This window comes from Macrobrachium nipponense, chromosome 3 (genome assembly GCF_015104395.2).
Source record: "Macrobrachium nipponense isolate FS-2020 chromosome 3, ASM1510439v2, whole genome shotgun sequence".
NCBI lineage: Eukaryota > Metazoa > Arthropoda > Malacostraca > Decapoda > Palaemonidae > Macrobrachium > Macrobrachium nipponense.
This window is the reverse complement of record NC_087202.1, coordinates 35,145,637-35,170,414: the sequence shown is the minus strand read 5'-3', so window position 1 is coordinate 35,170,414 and position 24,778 is coordinate 35,145,637. Positions and strand designations below refer to the sequence as shown.

Sequence of the window (24,778 nt, the reverse complement as noted above, 5' to 3'; positions counted from 1 at the left end):
GCTTTCAAAATGTCAAGACTGATGGTAAGCTAAAGTCTGCTTACAAAAAATAAAATATTGTTTTGTCAATCCCTTACTAACACTTAATAAGTTGTATAGACAGCTTTTTTTTTCATTAAAAACCATATAACTCTGAATTTAGGAAACTTTGACTAAATTGAAAAGGAAATTGAATTCTACTTCTAAGCAATATTTCTGACAGTGATGATATGATACTTATAAGTACGTGTATACAGTAATGTATCTGTATATGTCAGAAAAAGATGCAGATGCTATTTTGTACTGAACATTGCAGAAACACAATGCACCTATTTCTTGCAAACCAAATACCATTACTGTATTTTGTATACATAGAAGAGACTACGCAACTAAACTTGACAATATGCAAGAAGAGGTAACATACCTTTGTAAATAGCTCATCTTTCGCTCAGTGAAGAAATATTTTCTGTGCACCTCCTCTGAAATTCTTGAGTTTTAAGTGCTTTTGTTGGTACTGTATACTCCACATAAATATAGCTTGTATCAACCAACAGATTTCTTTGAGATCATACACTCCTGACACTAAAAACACCCCATGTAAATGAATGATATATAGAGCATTTTACAGCATCACAAAAACAAGAAGTTTGATGGTTATTTTACTATAAAGATATGATTTTCATTAAAATGAAAAACTAGTGTCATTACTACAACTTGATGTTGAGGATGACAATTGTTGTAAATGAATATTCATCACCCTTGCAAACAAATCAATCAAGCACTCAGGACAGATTCTGAGGAGCAATTCAATCGTTTCCTTCTGAACTAAAATATTCTGATCTGCAAGCTGAGGAAAATGACAATTTTTTTTTTATCATATACGTATTAGCTCACTTCTAAATAGGAGCATGAAAAAAATTTTTTGGAAACTGGATTTCATTTCTTACACCTTTTTCTGATATGCGTACTGATAATTTGTTTTATGTTTCACCACATATAGCCTTTTCCTTTCCATTCTGACCACACTGCCAAAGGAGAAGAGACTTTCTTGAACCAATATTCTCAAACATGTATGTATTCTTTGGTGGATGGCAGTCTTATGATTGGTAGTGTGAAAGCAGCAACCGCGCTCTTTATTGGCCTTTTATTTGTAAATGAGAACCAGAACAGGCTGTCAAATCCATCCTAGCCAATGGCAAGTATAACTTGTCTGGATAGTCATGAGCTCCAACCAAGATGCTCCTCTCTAGCTGCTCACCACCACTATATTCCATTTTATTTACTTCCTAGATGTTCTTGGTGACAGCATTTCCAGATCTGAAAATGGAAACATCCTTATAAAACATTTCTATTTTGAGAAATTTTTTTGACTGGCACTTCAAAAGAAGATATGCAAAGTTATCAAACCTTACCTTAATGTTATCTTATTAGCTGTATCATATTTGAAGTTTTAGGTTAAAAATCCAACCATCATTTATTCCGGAATATTTCTTATATCAGTGTAAAGCATTACACAGATATTATTTCGTTTTCATCCATATGTAATTATTAAACTACTGTGTAATGTCTTTCAATTTAATCTATGGGTAAAAGAATTACATATACCGAAAACATAGCTTATACAAAATAAAAATTTATAAAAAGATGTTTTAAATGATTAAATAGAAATTTCTGTTTTGATTCTTTTTCCAGTTATGCTTATCATCACGACCTAAATTTAAATAACATTCCTTAATGACGTTATGTTGGTTTCTTTGTTAACACAGTTTTTGCAGCATGCAAGATAAGATTCCCGATGCCCTGGAGATCTTTCAAAAGTTGTAGTTGTATTTTCTGTCTAATATGTCCCTTATCTCTAAGAGACACTTCAGTTTAGAGCCACTGACTCATTCCCTGGAGTGTCACCATACTTGAGTAAAAACTTCTTTGATTTTTTACAATCATTTAGTATTTATTCTAATACGGATACTGGACATAATTATATAAAATCATTGCATCTGTCATCCGTTACTTTTTATCATCAATTCAGCATTTCATTTCACCAAATCAAAACTGTAGATAAAATGCTTTTATTATTTGATCATTTTTACTTCCATTTACAGACAACTGTTCTATTAAATTTGTGTCATGGGACCTCAGTCTCAGTCTCATGATAGACATCTTTTATATAACAGAAAAAATAATGTTGAAATACTTTACTGTGCTTTTGAGGGTGAGGTATTCAGCTGACAGCCCGTTTCTAGATAACTGACGTCCATAGCTCATGGCTAATATTTATTCTTCAAGTATAGTAATCTTTGCAGTCGCTGAAAAGTTAAATTTTTTGGATCCTATAACGGTACCTTCAGACTATACAATGTTGCTCTTATCATTATTATACATATACCAGTGCGTTATCAACCTTAAGACCTTGAATGCTTTATCTAAGACAACCTTAATAGTAAACAAAAATCTAGGCCTGATCATTTTCAAGTTTGTCTGCCTCTCATTTATTGTATTTATTAATAATAAATCATTTACTAATGGCAACGACGTACTGAAGAATATGCATAAAGGATTTCCATAGTTTTTCTGTTAAGGGCTGAAGAATTTTTGAAGTTAATGATTTTTTTAAAGAGTTGACTTAACCTGTATGGTGTTCCCTTCTTCCTTTGCAGAAAAAATGTTATTTTTAAGAGTTTTCTGACTTTTGGAGGCCTTTCTATTCTGAAAAAAAAAAAAAAATCTTTTTATTCTTTTATTCACCCATGTTCTGAATACTGTTCACTAGTTTGGTCTTCAGCTAGCTCTTTTCTTATACTGTTGAGAAAGGTAAAGAGCATAATCATTGCTCGCTGGATAAAAACATGAGTTCCATTAAATTTCTTGTTGCAGGTCTCAGTAACGTCTGTTTGTGTGGGTATAAATGTATTAGTTTTTAATCTTTTATAGTCTTCCCATTTTTGAGATTCAATACCTCACATTTTTCTGTAAATATTATCCTATACTCTGTTTTTTTCCAACTGTCCATCCGGCTGTGGTGTTTGCGTATGGTAACACTGCGTCCCGGGCTATAGATAGTTACATTCAACTTACATTCAACAATAATAATAATATCCTATTTCGAATATTAACGGTGTAATTAGCATACAGTAATTTATTAAAAAACTTTTCAGTTGCAAATGTGCACCCAGATATCCTTTTATTTACCTAAATCTTACACATAGCGTAACTATTTAAAGCCCGGGACGCAGTGTTACCATGCAAAAACACCACAGGCGGATGGACAGATGAAAAAAAACAGAGTATAGTTGCGTAGTGGAATTGTTGGAACATCAGAAGTTCAAAGGAAATGTAAATGTTTTTATTTATTAATTAAGCTCGCATGAGTCTATCTGTTTATCATATTTGCTTCACTTTGTTTTTTCTATTATGTAATTTATTCTTTATTCATGTATTTTTTCTCATACCAAGCTGCTTTCTGTATTGGGGCTTTTCCAACCAGTGTTGCAGCTTGGCTAATAATAACAAAGTTGATGTGATAGTACTGACTCAATAATATTCAAATAATATTCTTGTTTATGCATGTCAGAAGATTGTGGAAACATTACATTCTAGACTCAATGAACGAATTGGGGACTTGCCTCTTTTCACCAACGGCAATGATAATCTAGACCATCTTCCCAACGATTAAATTTCTTAGGATCTATTAAAAGGTCCATCAACTATTGTCCACAGTGTCTGAACTTTCGAAGTTAGCCTTTGCATTTATCCTTACAACTAAAACTGGTGCTGGAATCTAGCTTAGTGGGTAAATTGATAGGATTAAAATAAAAACTAACCATGTATTAAATGAACTGATCACATTAATTATGTGGCTATCCAGAATAATGCAAGACTTTATTCAACACGATTATGTGAAAATAAAGATTTTTCAACCAAATTTGAAGGAAATGCTTTATTAGTTTTGTTTACAGGAAGTATGAAACACTTCCTAAGTATAGCAGCAAAGAATGGAAAACGTGAATGACCTCTAATTGACAAAATCTCTTCCTCCAGGGTTATTCAAAGTTTCTATCAAAATTAAAAATAAAGTTTAGCTTTAATTAAAAACACAGATAAAGTTAAACATATTTCAATGTTGCGCAGTATATCCAGTACCTACTGCTCTTTATAAATATGCACGAGACTATACTCTGTTTTTTTCCATATGTCCACCAGCGTGTGGTGTTTGTGTATGGTAACACTGCGTCCTGGGCTTTAAATAGTTACATTCAGCTTATATTCAACAATAATAATAACCTTTTTTCGGATATTAACGGTGTAATTCGCATACTGTAAATTATTAAAACACTTTTCAGTTGCAAATGTACACCCAGATATCCTTTTATTTATCTAAAACTTACACATAGCGTAACTATTTAAAGCAGTGTTACCATGCAGTGTTACCACGCAGTGTTACCATGCGAAAACACCACAGGTGGATGGACAGATGAAAAAAAAAAAACAGAGTATAGAGGACTTTAAAGACACCAACGTAGCAATTCCTAATGCAGGCACAATCAGACGACACCTACAGGAACAACTCACCTTGACGATTTCTCCCTGTTCGAGTCATCGGATGTGGGACATGAGTATCACATATGCCAAGGTCCAAAGGAAGAGAAGAAGAAACACATGTTGCTTAGTGTTGACAGAAGCATCACTCTGCCCGTTCTGTTGAACCGCAGCCTGATGCTGACCTGCAACAAGTACAACAACATAATGTATGGGAATACTGCTTTCTTTTAATACCGGTCCTTTGGACTATGAAACAATGTACAGTTCTAAAATTTTACTACATTTCGAAAGAGGTTAAACCTATATAAAACAAATATGAATGGTTTTGATGCAGACAAGTTTCACGGTTGTGAAATCAATTCAGACATTAACGATATACAATGAAATAGTAAACTTTCGAAAGGGAGATGTTATCTTATCATCATGTAGAATGGAAACATTCCTGTGCACACACTGGAGTTTAATACAGAAATGATATTTTCATGCATAGAAATGAAAATATACATGTTTGCATTTACAGACGAACCAACCACTTTCATTTTCCAACCATATATGATAGAATTTATTGTTCTAGCTTTCATAACTTTAACCTTCTAACATTTCTTTTCAACTTTCTCAATTAAAAAAAAATAACGAAACTCTTTCATGAGCCTCTGTAGCTTCTTATCTCCGTTATCAACTAACATTGTATCATCTGCAACACTCAGCCCCAAGTCAGGGGCCTTTACCTTATGCTGCAAGCTTGCACCTCTAAAGTCTGTCGTTTCTCTGACTTCTTTTATCACTAAAACGTAAAATCATAAAAATCATGGAGATATACCACTCTGTTCTCTGAAACCCATATTTACACCACACCAGTCACTCTCCTATCTACTTATTCCATCCAAAACATCTCTTTTAATCATAAAAACCTCGCAAACTCTCTTCAACTGTTTTATTTTCTAGGTCATAATATATGCCTTATATTACTTCCCCCCTCAATTTTCCTTTGAAAAAGGCTAGTGTCACTCTGACCATGGGATGGCGAATAACCACTGCATATTCCAAAGGCAGATATCCAATCAGTTACGAGTCAAAATAACGAGACACTTACTTGACTGTATGTGAACAGAGACAGAGGCCGATCCTCCAGTGTCAGGTCTGCAGCTGTACCTTCCGGAATCTTGGGGTGCTACGTTCGAGAGCATTAGCCGACCTATGGTCCTCTTACTTGTCTTCTCCGTCTGGAAGGAAATGAGACACCATAAGGGATCGTGAACTATACATACTCTTCTTGTATTTTTTCCATAACTTGAGAAAAAGAATGTTACAGTGTTGGAACGGAGGAGAAGCTTCCCCTGCCTCAGTTCATATCAGAATACTTCTTCTAAAAAAGCATTTGATAATTTATTTCTCGACTTGGGATATGAAAAGATTCTTTTCGTGACAAAACAAACCTTTGCTTTCCAGGTGTGTGTGTGTGTGTGTGTGTGTGAGAGAGAGAGAGAGAGAGAGAGAGTTACACACAAGGATCTCTCACAAGCGCATATACCTGGGAGAGGAGCAATACATTATCATTACAATCTAATAGAATGCGCTATCGCCTCTGGGAAACGGCACTTCATAAAATTATACAAGTCTAACATCATGCTGTTACTGAACGTGGTTAATTTATTTCAATTTTCCTCCCAAAGATCTTTATAGGTGTTCGACATCAAAACGAACGTTCCAGGGAAGCTTGCCCGCTTGGCAAAGATGAGAAAAAATCTGGGTGTATATTTCACAAAAGGATTATTAATAAATAAGAATTCATGGGAAAACAAAGAGAAGAGTACATATCGATCAACTTATGGGACAAATGTCGTGTACACCCACAACCACTTGCTTGCTCTTGATACATGCACCTTTTCAAGGAGAATAAACCTGAACACAATCTTCATCAGAGTTAAAATAATGTCTCTCTCTCTCTCTCTCTCTCTCTCTCTCTCTCTCTCTCTCTCTCTCTCTCTCTCCTCCTCTCTCTCTCTCTCTCTCTCTCTCTCTCTCTCATCTGGCAAAGGATTTCATTTACTTAGCCCGTACAAACTGTATCACAAGCAACATCCGCCCACGACTCGCTGTCCCTCTTTGCATCCTATCTACCTGCAAGGCGATGCCTCCTCTGGGAGAATCGTAAGTTAATCTGATGGCCCCTTGATACCATCGAACTTGGTTCGGTCCTTTCACGTAATTATGGACGATGTTGCATGTCAGTGAAAGGCTGCTCCCTTGTTGCATGTATCTCTCCTCGAGACCTTCGATGTTGACCTGAGTGTCTGAAAGACAAAGATATTGGTAGTTTAATGCAGTGCCTCTGGTGATAAGTACCTAATAATAATAATAATAATAATAATAATAATAATAATAATAATAATAATAATAATAATAATAATACTTTTTGTAATATAAATCCACAATTATATGTAAACTGTTTGTTAATAAGTAAAAGACAATTTCTTTACTATAAAATTGTGAATTTTTATTAACGCAAACTGTTTTTCACCAGATTGTGAATTTCTTATCAATAATGATAATAATATTGAATACTTCTGCTTCTTAGGCAACTAGAAGAGGCATGTTTTACGGCGTAACTTGTGCGCACATCATGAGCTTTAATGCTCGATGGGACACTAGTAGTAAGTAGCAAACTTCTTTGTCTGTTGCCGGATTTGTTCAGACTTTCACCATAACAAAATCTTCCGCAGCTTCGATGAAGAACGTTGAAATCTTTTTCCCGCTACAACAATAATGTGCTTATATACATGTAGGATTTTCTAAAGATCAGATTTCTGTATAAAACTCCCATACAAACGAATATTAGTATAATAAGGAACCATATACCCAAACAATATATATAATATATATAATATTTTATACTATATTATATATTATATTATCTTATATATTATATTATAATACATTATATTTAAGGAGTTAATATGACTAATGTTTGAACGCAAGCCTCACTCTTAATTGACTAAGTAATATGACTTGCAGGTAGCGTAAAACCGAGTTCCTTTTCGGTGACTTTATTGCAAAAGTCCATTTGGGAATTCGCGACGGCTATGTGTGTGTGTGTGTGTGTGTGTGTGTGTGTGTGTGAGAGAGAGAGGAGAGGTTGAGACGATGAGAGAGAGGACGAGAGAGAGAGGAGAGAGAGATAGAGAGAGAGAGAGAGAGTCGGAAGGCAAGCAGCTGAATGGTCAGTGACATGATCCCGGGTGGTTACGACAGGAATAGTTATTTCACAAATATATTATAACTGTAAATAACAATACAATAGTCTTGGTTATGTCTTATTCTTTAAAAGAGAATGGAACAGAAATGTGTTTTTCCTATTTTCTTCGTTATGAAGGAATTTATTATGAAACACTTCAGTCAATCCCCTTTTTAGCGTATTTTCCACCTTCAAAGCGTCAGGTTGCCGACCTCAGACCCTCCAACAGCAATTTAAATCCTGGTATAAAGTGGCAAGTGTACAACTTCTCGAAGTGCCTTGCGAAAATTTAAAAGCAATACGACAAGAGCTGTATATGACATACATACTATGCAAGGAAAAAGCTTACGCCAGAATCCATAGAAAGGCAATGAGGAGGATGTAAAGTAGTACAGAAGATAACTTGAGACCCATTAATTTTTTTTTATGCAAGGGAAGCATGTGACACTATACAGTAGTATGAAGTGGGACTGGTTTGGTGTCAAACTCAGCCAGAGACAAGTATCATGATTCCATGATTTTTTAATAGCAAGAGCGTCCCGTTTCCATGATTGTTTAGTGGGTCAGAGACCAGGGCGTCATCTTACCATGATTGTTTATGCGTCAGAGACAAAGGTGTCATGTGTCCATGATTGTTTAATGCGTCAGAGACCAGGGCGTCATCTTACCATGATTGTTTACCAGTAGGTAGAAAAAATTGTGGGATAAAAAAACCGACCTGTGAATGAAGTGTGCAATGGTTGATGTTTGAAGATGATATAGTGCTGATCGAGGATAATTATGAGAAACTGTAGAGAGAATGAGTCACAAAGTAGGGGAAGGAATAAGGGCAGCAGGGAGTGTTTAAAATAGATTTGTTTGAAGAGAACAGCAATGACATTGGAACCTAAAGTAGAAATGTACGACTGGAATTTCCAGGCCATTATAGATGTGAAGTGCGGATGATGAAAGTGCAAAAGCATATAAACTGAAATTCACTCTTGGAAATCATGATTTTGATTCTCTCTCCGGCCAACAGAAATAAAAGTGGCCGCTAACGAAAACAGTTTTAAATATTTTGAGCGAAGAAAGGAGATTTATTTTAGTCGCGTCGTTCAGACACGTCAGTCTGAGTTCGTGACCCACAGCCGCACTTCCGAAAATACCTCGGTTGTTTCTCTTTCTTTTTTTTTCTTCTAGATGTCCACAACAGTACTTTTAAAAGTCTCAGACATTTCTTAACTCATAAAAGCTTCTACGACTTGAACAGCGTCCCAGTACCCAATTCATATTCAGGTTAATTAATTCTGAGGAGTCTTCAGCTAATTATTAACCTTGACAAGGAGGTTATGGTACGGTTTGGGTTCAGTTTATACGTCAGCAAGTCATCGCAAAATTCGGCAGTGGATGTTTACGAAAATTCTGCGAGAGAGGTGTTGGAACTTATGTGATAAATGACTTCTACAGTAGGTACTATTGCTGAAAGTATAACCAGATTATGTTTTGGTGACATTTATTAGTTTGATAAATGTGCAGTATACTTGATCTTACTTATTTAAAAACTATTCATTAATTCAGTTCCTACTCAACTTTTCTCTGTATCACTGACAACTTCTCCGATGCCTTTCGTACCAAAAACTTCCTCAGAAAAAGACTTTGGTTCAAACAATCAAAAGCCTGGGTATTTAGTTTGCTCAAAATATACATTCAATTCCTTTACTTTATTGGAGTTTCGTTTCAGTACATTGACGTTACTTATCAAAAGAGTAATAGATGGCAAGAAGATGACCCATTAGGCATACATACTCTGGTAAATACTATTAATCAAATTCCCTTCCTTTGGTAACTTTATTACAATTTTACTAGTCTTGTGAATTAAAGATTAAAGGAACGTCTGGGCTTTCAACTTACTCGCTCTACAAATGTGCATGAGAGAGAGAGAGAGAGAGAGAGAGAGAGAGAGAGAGAGAGAGAGAGAGAGAGAGAGAGAGATATTTTTCATTGCGCATAACTGTTTCATTACTGAAGATCGACCAGTATTTACTAAATTTTAGTTTTACTTACTGTTGTTGGTATCTGCATCGAGCTCGTGCTTGTAAAACGGATCCTCCAAATTTTTGTCTGGAAGATAAAATTGGGAAGTGTTAGTAACCAGAAAAACTTTGCTATTATTTAGCACGTGAAGATAATATAAGGAAAAATCTCAGCTTTTCTACCTTTATATTATCCTCGAAGGGATGCAATTAACAATTAATGGAGAAGGTGAAAATATACATCTCAGAAAAAAGATTACACATAAGTTTAAATGAATGTATGTAATATACATATATAATATTATATATATTTTCAAGGATACCAAACAAAAAGGTATTGTTTTATTCACCTTACAGAATCACAACGCTGTAACATATCCGATGTCTACTATTTTATACTGTATACATATGTACTTTATGAACTCTAATGATGATTTTTCTCTCGAGTTGTCAGACGTTAAAAATTTTATATGTTTTTTCAATCTTTCGGTTTCACTGTGGCTGCCATAGTAGTCATACCTTGAACCACATCCAAATAAAATAAACTCGATAAGAAGCAACGTAGAAGAGAAAATATTTTCCTTCGTATCCAGAGGCTTTCAGTTTCAATTCTACCGGACAGCATATTCCCGAACTGTAACCGTGTACTGGGACCTAATCTGGAAAAAAAAAAAAAAAAAAGCGGAACGCCATACCTTGAAACTAACCATAGAATCTGCTTGAAAATAATCTCATTATATTTACCTCACTAAATTACACGTTGAAAACTTCTTCTCTAACCTAACCTAGGGGCATGGCCCAAAAACTGGCGCTGGTGCAATACTAATATGCATCTCTGGAATTTGATACAGGGCCAAGAATATCAAACCCAACACTGGGGCTTGTTCACTAGGCCAATTCGACAGCTCTGTCAGTCAGCAAAAGTAGGTCTACACAGTACTGCTTCTCCGACTCCCTGGGTTAAGGAGCTCCTACGACAAGAACATGAAAATGCTAGCAAAACGCGAAAATAAAAATATCTTTTCCAGTTTTCTAGTGTACTGTAAAACTCAAAAGATTTTTACGGAACTTCTTACTAGGAAAATTCAACATCAGACATAATGTTTTTCCTGTTGCTGTCTAGATTTGCAAGATAATTAATCCGTAAACAAATAAAATAATAACATAAAAAAAACTTTAATATTGTTCAGAAACCAAATCTGAGAGTCTGATGACGATGGACTTTATTGGTACTGTCAATGTAAAGTTAGGATTTCCATGACCTCATTTCTACGAAATAATCTGACAACCAGTATATATCAAAACCAGAAGTTTGATGGATATGCTTCTTCACCACGATCTCCCAAAACCTATTAACTTGGAACTCGAACTCACCCATACCCACGATCCCGTCTCGTACCGCAAGCCAGGATCTGAAAACCTGTGCCAATATCGTCTCCTTCCTCGTCATTCTTTGGGTTAATTTCAACAGAACGTTCTATTTCACCAAGAGAGAACATTACAGAGTTGACGAGAATGAGTTCCAACCGTCACCTATACAATTTCCCAGCCCAAATCCATTCGTAGACTCGCACCGGCACCCATGGCTACTGCATTACCATCTCATGTTTGAAGTGTATTCCACAATTCTATCAGAAGTTTTCTCATTTCTGGGAAGGATGTTGTTGTCGGATACGAAGACTTCCTGATATGATAATGGCAATGGCAAAACTTTCTGATCACAGGTACTCCCTCGCTATCCTGAAGTCTGTTTCGAAAAGTCATTCTAGGTAGCTCGAACTGTACACGAAAATAATGCAGTGATGAAAGCGACATTTGGAATCATAGGAATCGTTCCCGGTTTTAGTTTTTCCTTGAATCATTATTAAGAACAGAACTCTCATAAAAGACCAGAAAAGCATTTGAACCTTTATCAAACACTGACGCAACATACAGAATGTAGATAAGTCAGTAAAGAAGAAAAAAATTATTACAGTACAACGGACATTTCTCTGGAATATCTATTATATCTAATCATTTTGCGAAAGAGGCTAAATCTGGAATAGAAACTTCCATTTTCAAACCTAACTCGTCATGAGGGGGTCAAATCAAGAGCTTCGGGAATACAATCCTGAAACGGGGGGTTGGCCGACGTCCCAAGGAAACAAAATAAGGCTTGACCCGACCTTCAGCGTACTCGGGACACGCGCAAGGTTTTCCCCTCACGCATAAGTTGTGAACATTATATTCCTAACTTAACGTGAAACGGTCTTCATAATTAATACTCATAGCTACTTAGTACTACTTACACTAACAAGAAGGATAAAATAAATAGGACACACATTAAACACGTTCATATATTCTCAGTTATAAGTGGAAACAAAATAATTAAACACAAAAATTGCCTCTAAATTCAGTACACAAAATATATTAAAACGTGCTCAAATCTACAGTCAAATAAACCCTTGTTTCACCGATGAAAATTGAAATAAATACGCTGTATCTGATATGAAACAATTTTCCTTTACTGCTTAACATGCACATTACTTATTTTTTTACATTTTCATTCTAATAAATAAATCATAAATATTATTATATATTGCTGCTTTCGAAATGCATATATCTCCTCTGTGACTGTATAAAATGTTATGTAGAATTGTGCAACTTTTTTCAGATTCCTAGATAGCTTAGAGATAGGATGTTTAAAATGTGTGTTCAGATTTCGCATAACATAATGTAAAAGAATATATATATATATAATGTAGAATGTAAAAAGAGAGAGATTTTCTTTGTCCATTCGACACTACGATTGTTTCCCTATTATGTCAACACTGTGAGATTAGAGGAACTGCGAGATCCGTTTGCTTTCCTAATCTGTAAACACATTTGATAAGTGAGCTCAAGACTTCATTTGTGTTTTGGAAATCTGTCATCAAGTGAGACAAGGGTTTCTGTTTCGATCGATCGAGTAGAGTACATGTCTTTTTTTTAACAGACTGGACTCATACGTGTATGTCTTTGTCAAAGCCACGTGCAGATTACACATTTCGTATAAAAAGTTGCGTAAGATTTCGAAGCTTCTGGAAGAGTTATTGCCCAAAAACGTTTTTGTGTCATCTCCTCAGTCCAGCTTTCGCAAGGGAAGAGAATTCATTATATCTTAGAACCGCGAGGCGTTCAGATCTCTCCCTCTCTCTCTCTCCCTCCCTCGACATCCTTGAGATTATATTAACGTAACGTAAATTGGTCACTCGTAACTTGAGAATTTCATATTTGATATTTCTTAAGAGTTTATTTAGTGTTAAATAGTGTTTTTGCGGAATCTAAACAAACATTGTTTCGTAACGGCGCCTGGTTTTTGGTTAAGTTAAACAAGCCTGCAGCAAAGAAAGAAATTGGTATACCAAAAAGGTAAAGTGTGTTATATTTTTATTAGTTGCAACTAATATCTAATGGTTATGATGGTTTGGTAAGAAACTAATGGATAGGAACAGTGGTTAACTAATAACTAATAACAGATGGTTATGAAGGTTTGGTAAAAACTGATGGTTACAATGTTTTGAGTGAAAAACTTTACACTTTTACACATTGCGAATTTTTGTGTTTTGTGTTTGTTCCATTTTGTGCAGTTTTTTCATTTTCTTGTTGAAGTGTGCCTTTTATTTTGATACTGTCCACATTTTTCTGTATTTTCATTTGCATTCACAATTTGATTGACTTAGTTATTTTCATTGCTTAATCATTGCACATTTAATTAAATTTAACACTTGTGAATTAATTTGCATTTACTTAGAATTCTTTTCCAGTTTTATTATTGTTTAGCACTTGTGAATTAATTTCAAATTTTCAATTATTGCCTAACACTTTTGAATTTCAATTGAATTAATTTTCTTGAATTTTGTGACAAATTAATTTTGATTTAATTTTACTTAATTGATTCAAGAATTAATTAAACTTTACTTTGTTTTCAAGTAACAGTAATTTTCCCTGATATTGTGAATTTTACTTATAAATTTTGAGTTTAATAATAATTTTTGTATTTAAAATTTTTATAAGTATTTCATTTCTAACCAGTATATTTGCATTTGATTATATCTATGTTAGGTAGAAACATAGAGTGGTAATTGATTTGCTTTCCTTCAATTTACTTGAAGTGACTTAGAACCAGGGATGTACTTAGACTTCTGAAATCAGGGAAATACTTAGAGTTTTAAAGTTGTTGATGGAGTGATGCCCTTTGATTAATTTAATTACTTACGAGATTACCTCACACCTGTTTTGATGAACTTAGTCTGATTTTCTGCAATACTGGTAAGTTGCTAAGGGATCACTGTTGCCTTTAGAGTATTCAGTCGTTTAATACCTGTGATGAGGGTTCAGGTGTCTGGCTTTTGTGATGTAACAATAAATGAATGGTAAGCGTAGTAACCAGATACTTGGCACTTCGTAACAATATCCTATCCTAAAATTCTTGTATCTTTGACTCAAAGCGAACCACCTTTTTCAGACCTTTTTGGGCCTCTTCCAAACACATTTCCTACCTCCCTTACTAGTACAACAATAACAATAACAATAACAATAACAATAACAACAAAGTAGTTTGTAGGCTTACTCCCCGAGTAAGGGATGCTTGTTAGTTTCTGCTGGTTGGAAGTTATGAGGTCCACACCAGGCATCCTACTCCCTTGCACCTCTTACTACACTCAAGACAAAGGCCCTTAATTGCTGGCATAAAGCCAGCTCAATCTATAACAACCAACATCTGACAAAAGTAAGAAAAAACCAGGATTATGAAGAAGAGGCAGCCGAAAAAGGGGCCACTGATCCGCGAATTTCGATGCTTATAATTTAAACAGAGCAGAAACAACAGAATTTACTATATTTTACGATTACACTCGGCTACCAGTATTAATGATTTATAAAATAGGCAACTTTCACCCTCAAGCCCATCTATATTCATGGTGTGGATAAAACTAAATATCCATGATTATTCTAACCTCATTAATTATTGATAACATCGACCTGTCACCTGCCACAATTCATTACAATAAAAAAGAAAAGACTAATACGAATATACTTTTATTACAAGATCCGCGCCACTGAACAGTATCAATACACGCTAACATACACATATACATAAAAAGTGAATGATTACTATTTCCGTCCCACTAGGATCAAAGATCAAAGTAAAAAAAAATGGATATATATAATATATAAATATATATATATATATATATATATATATATATATATATATATATATATATATATATATATAGACGAAAGCGCTTGGATTTCTGACTATAATTTTCTTGTGGTATTCGCTTATTTAATGAAGTAACCTGCATCTACTGTGATTTTTTAAGCATATATATATATATATATTATATATTCTATATAATATATTAAGCATATATATATATATATAATATATATATATATATTAAGCATATATATATATATATTATATATATATATATATTAAGCATATATATATATATATATATATATATATATATATATATATCATATACACATATATATATATATACATATATATATATATATATATACATATATATATATATATATATATATATATATATATACACACACACATATATATATATATATATATATATATATATATATATACATCGCATCGCATATGAAGACAGAAATGACTATAGAAGCTGAGGCTTCTATAATGCAAGTTATGGACTAATTAATTAGATGTGATATCAAATAGCTTTTGAAGAGCAAGAACAATGGCAGGTTAACACGTTGATTGTTAGATAAAAAGAATAACCTCTTAAGAGAATTACCTTCTGATAAGCCTATCAAAAGTAAACATTCCTAACTAACACGGATGGCGTGGAAGATATCCTGACGGACGGACAAACACAAAGACAGACAAAGGGAAACCCTGCAGTCTCCAGACTTTGTCAGAAGGAAACTAATAGAAAAAAGAAAAAGAAAAAAGGACGGAGCGATTGCATTCCCGTCCCTTCGACAAGATTTCGAGCGCGGCGCATTTCATACTTGGTATGCCGTGATATCGCCAACGAAAGAAAGTTTCCGCAAAATGCCATACTAACTCAAAATTCGATGCATTCAGCCAAACTCACAAGTGCTTCGAAGTTTTGAGAGCAGGGAAGCAGAGTCTTATGGTTTACTACACAATTTCCAGCTCATGTACTGAAATAAATATTTCTCGGCTAACTAAAGTTTACCTGTTACTTGACTTAATTCTATAAAGGGAATTATAAAAAACAGACCATATATTCTGGCAAGGTTATGACTTCAGCGTATATAAAAAAACCTAATTTCTATAAAATAGATGAAACAGATGACGTGATTAATGTATTCCGGATCTACATGAGTAAGGCCTCTGATTATCTAATTAGCATTTCGTTAAATAACCTTAAAGGTGCATAGCAAAACTACCGACATTCATAATTGTTTGTTAATTATGAATTAGATTAAATACATATTCAAGGTTTCCCTCTTCTCGTGAGTTCAGGATTCGAATTTAACTGAGGCACTGAATTAATAGCTCTAAATTTTACATAAATAATCGCAGAAGTTCCTTACAAATAAGATACAATGATGGAGTGGAGATGGAGATGGCTTGGACTTGCGCTTCGAAAACCGTAGGTCAATAAGAAATGATAGTGTCAGCCGGGTCCCTGTGGACACTAGAAGAGTTCAAAGACCATTACTTGGTTGCAAACTGTTAGGAAGGAGGCTGGAGATGAGTGGAGATTTGTGACAGAATTTCACAGAGCTACCTTTGCGCCCTGCCGCGTTGGAGGCGATGATAAATGATGACGATAAACCCAGACAAAAATAATGGTAGGTATAAAATTTAGGCCAAAGGCCAAGGGAGTAAGACCTATGAAGTCATTCAGCGCTGAAAAGAAGTCTGAAACCATTGTTAGGAGAGGGAGGAAAGTAAGATGGGAGAAAGAGATTATGAATGGAGGTATACATATTGAAGGGAATGAAAGTGGTTGCAGCTAGATGCCGAAAGGAGGCTGCAAAGAATCTTAAGCAATGCCTACAGTGCACCGCGTGACGTACACTGTCAGCACTAGTCCCCTACGGCTGCTGAAAATAAGTTTCGAACCAAAGTATAGTTTTGCGCATCGGAATTTGCTTAAATAAAAATGACTCCCTAAAGCTGACATAAATGACTTGGTAGTAAATGCAGATAATTGAAAAACCCTCATTTAAATAAAAAGAGGAAAGTCACCCCCTCTCTTTAATTTCTTTCGCCGTCTCTCACGCTTTCCCCTTTTTCATTCGTTTTTCCCTGATCCCTCTTGAAGTCTGATATATGAAGTGTAATAAAATCCTAAAAATGGCGCTTTGAAAGCAAAGGATGCTTAATTTCATGGTCTCATATTATTTTACAAAGTTTTAATACGACAAAATGAATCCCATAGGAGAGAGAGAGAGAGAGAGAGAGAGAGAGAGAGAGAGAGAGAGTGACTACAAAAGATTATCGTTGGAGAAAAGCTCGATTAAGAACTACACTTCGCAAAAACTTTTGCCCGTAAATGCAAATAGGCTTCAGCGGCATCCGCATTGCTTATGCAATAAACATCCGTAATTTATGCGCTGCTTTAAACCACCACAATGTCAACGCAACTTAAATGAATATTCAGTAGATTTCTGATGCATTTCAGAATGAGCCCATTGTAGGACCTGCCAATTTTATTTCTTCTATTATTTCGCGAATGTCTAACAGCTTTCATGAAGAGCCTAATTTCTCCGTAGACGAAAGGGGTTTCTGGGTTTCTGGGTCAAGGCTTCCTTCCCTGTGGTTGTGTTCTTGGCGTCAAGATGAGATTTTAGCCATGATGCAACGGTCCACTTCTTGTTAAATAATTTTTTACGAAATGAAAAATAAACTATGCAAAACAGTTGCGTTGTGGTCTTGACGCACATACATGCATACATACCCACACGTACGATATACGTCAAGTAAACATACACACACACGTTATATATATAATATATGTGTGTGTTTTACAAATTTTCGGTTTACTCTTTACAGTGTAGGTTTAAGGTTTTTCTTGCAGCCATATATGTATACGTATGTATGTATGTATGTATGTATGTATGTATGTATGTATGTATGTATATATATATATATATATATATATATATATATATATATATATATATATATATATATATAAATATGTGAATGTGTGTGTGTGTGTATGTTTTCTAATGTACATTAACTGATGGAACAATCATGCGTTATGACCTTTGGATCCTAAAATAACCACAAATAGGTTTTTTTTATCGGTCCCAGTGCAGTCTACAAAACTCTTACCATTAATGAACTGTTTACTATGGCTAAAATACCTTGATAAGCAAAACAGGAGGAATTTTAGAAAAACGATTGGGCAGAATTAAGAAGCCTCATTAGTTTTCATCACAATAGATGAGTCAAATTGAAATAGCAAGGCTGCATAAAAATTCGGACTAATGACTACAAAATAAAAATAAGACATAAAATGAAAAGGAAACACTAATTGGTCTGAGTTTTATATCAAATGTCTTCCACTGCATAGAAGACATAAGTGTGTTGATAAAAGTTGAATCAAGCCACTAACACTATCACTGAAAAACAGAACTAACTTATGTTTATTTTCATAGCCTTTTTGTATATATAAAAGTCTAACCACAATCCAAAAACCATGATATGCTAAGAAGACGTTTGTTCTTCAGTTACCGCAACAGAAAATTACCATTAGAGTAAGATCTAGTCAACTAAACATATATAATCATATATATATATTATCTATAATATATATATTATATAGATATATAATATGCAATCTCAGGCGTATGTGTCATACTTCAGAACAAATATTTATTATTTAAAGACAAACAACTACTTATTTTAAAAATTACATGTTTTTTTGTAATATTTATTCGTGCAGGCAAATCAAATACTCAAGCCCAACTTTCAGCCCATAAATAAATAAACGAGAATCATTTATTATGTATAAATGTGAAGTTGAGATATAAAACCTGTAAAACAATACTATCAACCTGATCCTAATTAGTTTACGGAGGACACTTCCTCGCAGAGAGGAGAGATCGGGATGGCGAGAGAGAGAGAGAGAGAGAGAGAGAGAGAGAGAGAGAGAGAGAGAGAGAGAAATATCGAATGATGACACCACTGCAGCAGTAGTACGTGACACAGGAGAATTTTGAACTCGAGGGCGATTTCACATCGACGAGAAACTGGAGGATAAGCGAAAAATTAATATTCGCGGTACACTCATTTCAAGAAAAGCTAAAAACGTTCAGCACCAGGATTTTTATATTTGCTCGAGAAAAATGATTTCGTTTTTATTTCTCACGCTTCGGAGATATTGTTGGAACGTATAAAGTGAACGTGTTAGTTATTGAACGTTCGACCAGGAAGACTACACGTGGGTTGCTCTAATCGGACTAAATCATGCATTGGTTTATCGAATTATTGGGAAAACAGGGCGAGCGGAATCCTCAATTTATTCGATGTTATTAAGCGTTATAAAACGGATACTCGATAAGAACTACGTCAATACGGCGAGTTCCAAATGAAGCCTGTTCAAGTTGTCGTTTAATATGATAATACTAACTTTCTCTAAAGGCCACGAGAGTATCTACTTCGAAATGAGCCTTCCAATAAGAAAAGAAAGTCAAGAAATGCACAGGAAGCGGCTCCCAATGAAATATGAAGTGTCTGTGTATATCAGTCCCCAGGTTATAGAGCAATTATGTTGGCACTTATTGACTTGAAGACATCGTGTGTAAACTAAAGAAACTGTCATATTTTGATATAAGAAATCTCTAAAGTGATTTTTTAAGTTTCAGAGCTTATCAGTTCTCTAGCTATCAATTCAAAAGTAAAAAAAAAAAAAAAAAAAAAAAAAATTTATCTGCCAGTGAGAACAGTGCCTAGACGGATGTACAAAAATCAACACTATCCTCCTACTAACGTCAGTGCCAAGGCTTTTACGGTGGAATGAATTCAAATGAATTTGGCAGAAACTCAAAGAGTACAGTACTTACATTACTGTTGTGTTTTAATATCTAATGACCACAAAACCACTTCCTCTTGTGGCAAGGGGTGAGATACAATAACTTTTTACATATGCCTAGAAAGTATAACTCTTTATGGAGTTTCATTGAGAACGTTCGGGACAGAAAAGACAGGATTATTTCTACTTGCCTTTTTGTTTTATGCACTCTATCACGTTCATCCAGGGCTTTTATCTTAATATTAATCTGTTATGAGTAAAAAGGTGAATTTACTGCAATAATTCAATAATATTTATTACACAATGGGAACAGCGTGTCTAAGGAAGAAACATTACCGCATTATTCAAAACATCAGCTGAGTAACACGCCATTTCCCACAAGGAATAGATATGAACAAAAGGGAAAAAAGTCAGAAATGCAAGCATGGACCCACCAATTAAACAACTCAGCTGAGCGATGCCGCTGCATGGATGACAGCCCTGGTCAAGCAGCGGCATCAATGCTAATGTAAAAGCTGGGACGGGACGCCCTGGTGTCCTGTTCAAGCGAACGCTGAAAATCCATCTGGCAAACCAAATTAACCTGTGCCCATTTTTTTTCGTAGAACACACACAATTGAGAGCTCCTGAATATGAAGGACGGCTAAATGGCTTTCACACGTCAAATTTCTCGGGGAAAAATTCATGGGAACGCGCACGAAGTAATGGAGAGAGAGAGAGAGAGAGAGAGAGAGAGAGAGAGATTATGAATGACAAGTGCAATATGGACGCCCACACATAAAGTGACATATAAAGCGACAGCAATTTAAAGAAGGTCCGGAATATGAAAATACTACAACCCTTCCCTAATGGAGATGAATTATCTCCGTAATTAAGCGCTGCATTCATATTTGAATTTTTGTGCGAGGTACCTCTCGCCTATTTGATGAGCGAGCTGTCGAATGGATGAGATGGACGAAGATCTCGAAATAATTGACAAAATTCAGGTTTTCTCTTTTATTATTATTAACTTTTAACTTACAATCTGCTACATTCGCCGACAGATATCTATAAGGTTCTTACCCAATAAATTGCTAAGAATGAAACAATGCCTAGATAGTATTCGTTTATGGGCTAACCACTAAGGCAGATATTTAAAAGTTAACCGATCAGGTACTTCTAGATGTAGGGCTTGCTTCTAGAGACCTTGTGAAACCAACACCAGTAAGAAGAATAATGTATTTTATTCGAATAAGCATTCCTGCGAACCCTGAAAGGTTTGATAAAGGAGAGCAAGGCACTACATACTGGAAGGTGACGGTGGAATTAAAATGGACTCAATGATTACAGCCACTCAGAAGTAGAAGCTAAGAGCTGCTACAGTAATAAACTTGCTTAACTATATCTTCCAACAGTTGCAGCAGGAGAGAAACACACATATAGAGTGTGTGTGTGTGTGTGTGTGTGTTTCACATATTGAAAAGAAAAGAGGGTTTCTCACCTTATTATCAAATTTTCTCTTTTTACTGTCAATATACCCAAACTTACACTCTACCAAAGAACGAATCTTTCGCGTATTTATTCCCTCTGACTATTATTCCCTAACGCTCGAACTCAAAGATCCATATATGATACACGTAAGCTGTCTTGGCAAAGAATAGGGATCATTGCCGAGCAGTTTTATTACAAAAAAGAACAAGCAATGAATTTATCCTTTGCACCAACGAGAGAAAGAAGTAAATTTTAAATCTTGTCTCTCTTCTCTCTCTTCCTAATTCTCTCTCTCTCCTCCTCTCTCCGTCTCTCTCTCTCTCTCTCTCTCTCTCTCTATCTCTCTCTCTCTCTCTCTCTCTCTCTCTCTCTATATATATATATATATATATATATATATATATATATATATATATATATATATGTGTGTGTGTGTGTGTGTGTGTGTAGAGATCAAAACTCCTCCCCCTGCATGTGCTTTTTGCAACGAAATATTCTAGTTTAGTGAACATGGAAAAGGCTTATCAAAAACAGCGATCCTGACTACGGAATAAGCTGAAAAATAATATATATAAAGTATGAAGCAAGTGACGCTTCATAAATTAGTAATAAAACCTAAATAAACGAATATGCAAGGCAAACGAATTCATACCAGTCAAACGGGTCAAGACATAACAGGAAAATTACAACACATTTATGCTCTGTGATCAAGACGAACATAAATTCAGTTAAAGAGACTGGTTATTTATTCTTCTTGTGTCTCACAGTCCACTAAAAAGACCCCATTCATATATGAGAGGGTCGCATTATTCTGTAGCTGTATATATGCCTGAATAGGCGGCATAAGCGATTAAAGCCTAAATGAGAGAGAGAGAGAGAGAGAGAGAGAGTGAAAATTTGAATAATCTTTTCGAAAACAGATTAAAGGCAAAACTCGATGATAAAAACATTAAAGAAAGAGAGAGAGAGAGAGAGAGAGAGAGAGAGAGAGAGAGAGAGAGAGAGAGAGAGAGAGAAAATAATCAGCTCGAAAACAGATTAAAGGCAAAACTAGATGATAAAAACATTGAAGACAAACAACACATCAAAATTTCCCCCTGAAGGTGCAATTCTGTTCTCCCTCCATATATTATACTAATATTTCATTTTCTTTCTAATATACTTAACCCAGACTCATGCCGTCGGCAGCGTCAGCAGATGATAAGAGATACATCATCTCTGGATGCAAATATTCACCATTCAGCGCTGCTCCTTCCCAGTCTGTCATTCGAAATCGGAAAACTTCCTAGACATGTCATTATGACGGTTTCTTGAACGTTCATTATTATGCATGAGACGAATATAATGACTTTTTTTGTTTCTCCCGGGTTGAAGAACATATCTAATTTTCAGATCATTACGAATGTTTGTATCTCTTCCAATGGCTAAGAGTCACGAAATAATTTTTTTTTTTTTTTTTTTTAATTGACAGTTTTCTCGCTTGGATATCAAGATTTGTGATTTTTTTCTCGGTGCTAAATGACTTGTTTTAAGTAATTATCTCTCTCTCTCTCTCTCTCTCTCTCTCTCTCTCTCTCTCTCTCTCTCTCTCATTGATATCACTAATAATTCTGCATCACTACTACTACTACTACTGCTGATAATGATAATAATACTAATGTAATCATTATGGAACATGCAATAAAGCCCTTATGAGAAAGTTGCAAGAAAATGACAAATGACCAGTGCAGGTAGCAATTAAATCGACCACCCAATGAAAAAAGGTCAGGAATAAAGGTCGGGTGTAAGGGCTCTAGTGCCATAATCAAGAAGACCGTGACTGCAAGAAGGGATTTCCTTTGCAAAGAAACGAGAAAGTCATTCCGTTAATATGACAAAAAATACTTCTCCGCCATTAGAATGACAGAGAATTCATTAAATCTACCGAAACTGCATTTGATTCCAAATGAGCAAGTGAAAAGCAGCGGTGGATTTCCTGGAAAGTCTCACATCTTTATTTTGACTTGTTTAAGGTCCTGAGACTTAAATGAGCCGGTCTTTCATTCCATAAACGTTAGCAAGGGAATAATAATAATAATAATAATAATAATATGAAGGGAGTAGACCCTCTTTTAAATACGTTCTGTTAAAAAGACGGGCAACGTCCGTGGAACTGATCCTACACAAAGTATTTTCAATTCTTATTACCACTATCTCTCTTTCCAGGCTGATAACATGTACACTGACCAGCTGTTATCAGATATCAGCCTTGAAGAAAAGCGATAGCAAGAAGAATTGAAAAGACCATGTATAATATCAACTCCACTGATGTTGCCGTTCTTTTTAACAGAATAATAATAATAATAATAATAATAATAATAATAATAATAATAATAATAATAATAAATATTGTATCTAGCTGTTTCGACTCTTCTGAAGAATGTACTCTCTTTATGGAGTATTTTACACACACATATACACTATGTATGTATGTATATATGTATGTATGTATGTATGCATGTACATATGTACTATATACAAACGAAAAATTTAGAATATCTCAGAAGAGTCAGTTAGACTTACTTACGAAAAACAAAGAACTTCATTTAACTTGTATATGACAAATCACCTCTCCTCTTGCTTTCTTTGACAGAAAAATACTTATTCCTCTGCCGAGCATTAACGAAACCTTTAATGAGGAAACCTGAGGGCTCAGATATTCAACTAATACGATTAGCTTTTAATAGTGATAGCACTAGGAGTAAGAAATGGGAGTACGTACTAGGGAGCAGCTTTATTTCTCTTATCATCATGTCTCACATATTTCTGATCTTGCATGAAGTCCAGTTTATAACCACATGAACAGCATCTACAGGTATCGCGAGAGAGAGAGAGAGAGAGAGAGAGAGAGAGAGAGAGAGAGAGAGAGAGAGAGAGAGAGAAAGCTTAGGCCGAGATAAGAATTAATCGGTTTTCTAGCCTTTGATGGAAATATACCAATAAAATATAAAGAAATATAAAAACATTTTTGCTAACGAAAAAGAGAAAAGTCGATTTCGACAGACAAAGTATAAAAGCTTTTCCTGCGAAATAGCAGGTCCTCAAGTCGACTTTATCACGGGACAAATGTTTATCAATACTGGACAGTGTTGTTAAGGTTATCGTCCAAGTAAATAATATTCAATTAAAACCGAGATGCGCTGAGAGATTTGTAAATACCTGTGCAATAAAAGTTTCCCGAACACAAGGGCCAATGGTCAGTGCTTATAAATATTCAATGCGACTCTTGTACAGTTATGTATTTATGTCACATCGAACCCCTACGTTCGCTATATCGAAAAGTCCGGGACGCTGTACACACAAAAATATTCAGAGAGAGAGAGAGAGAGAGAGAGAGAGAGAGAGAGAGAGAGAGAGAGAGAGAGAGAGATTTAGTCTTTAAAAAGTAGCATAAGAAAGAGAGAAGGAAATAATCACCTGACACAATGTCAAGTTTTGTCTTGAAGAAGAAGATGCAGGATAATGCGGCCAACCAT

The 24,778-nt window shown here is 35.0% G+C and overlaps 1 pseudogene; it reads right to left on the bottom strand.

Moving 5' to 3' along the window:
* The window catches only part of LOC135221699 (zwei Ig domain protein zig-8-like), a 510,516-nt pseudogene that overhangs the window by 2,931 nt on the left and 482,807 nt on the right, over window positions 1-24,778 (bottom strand).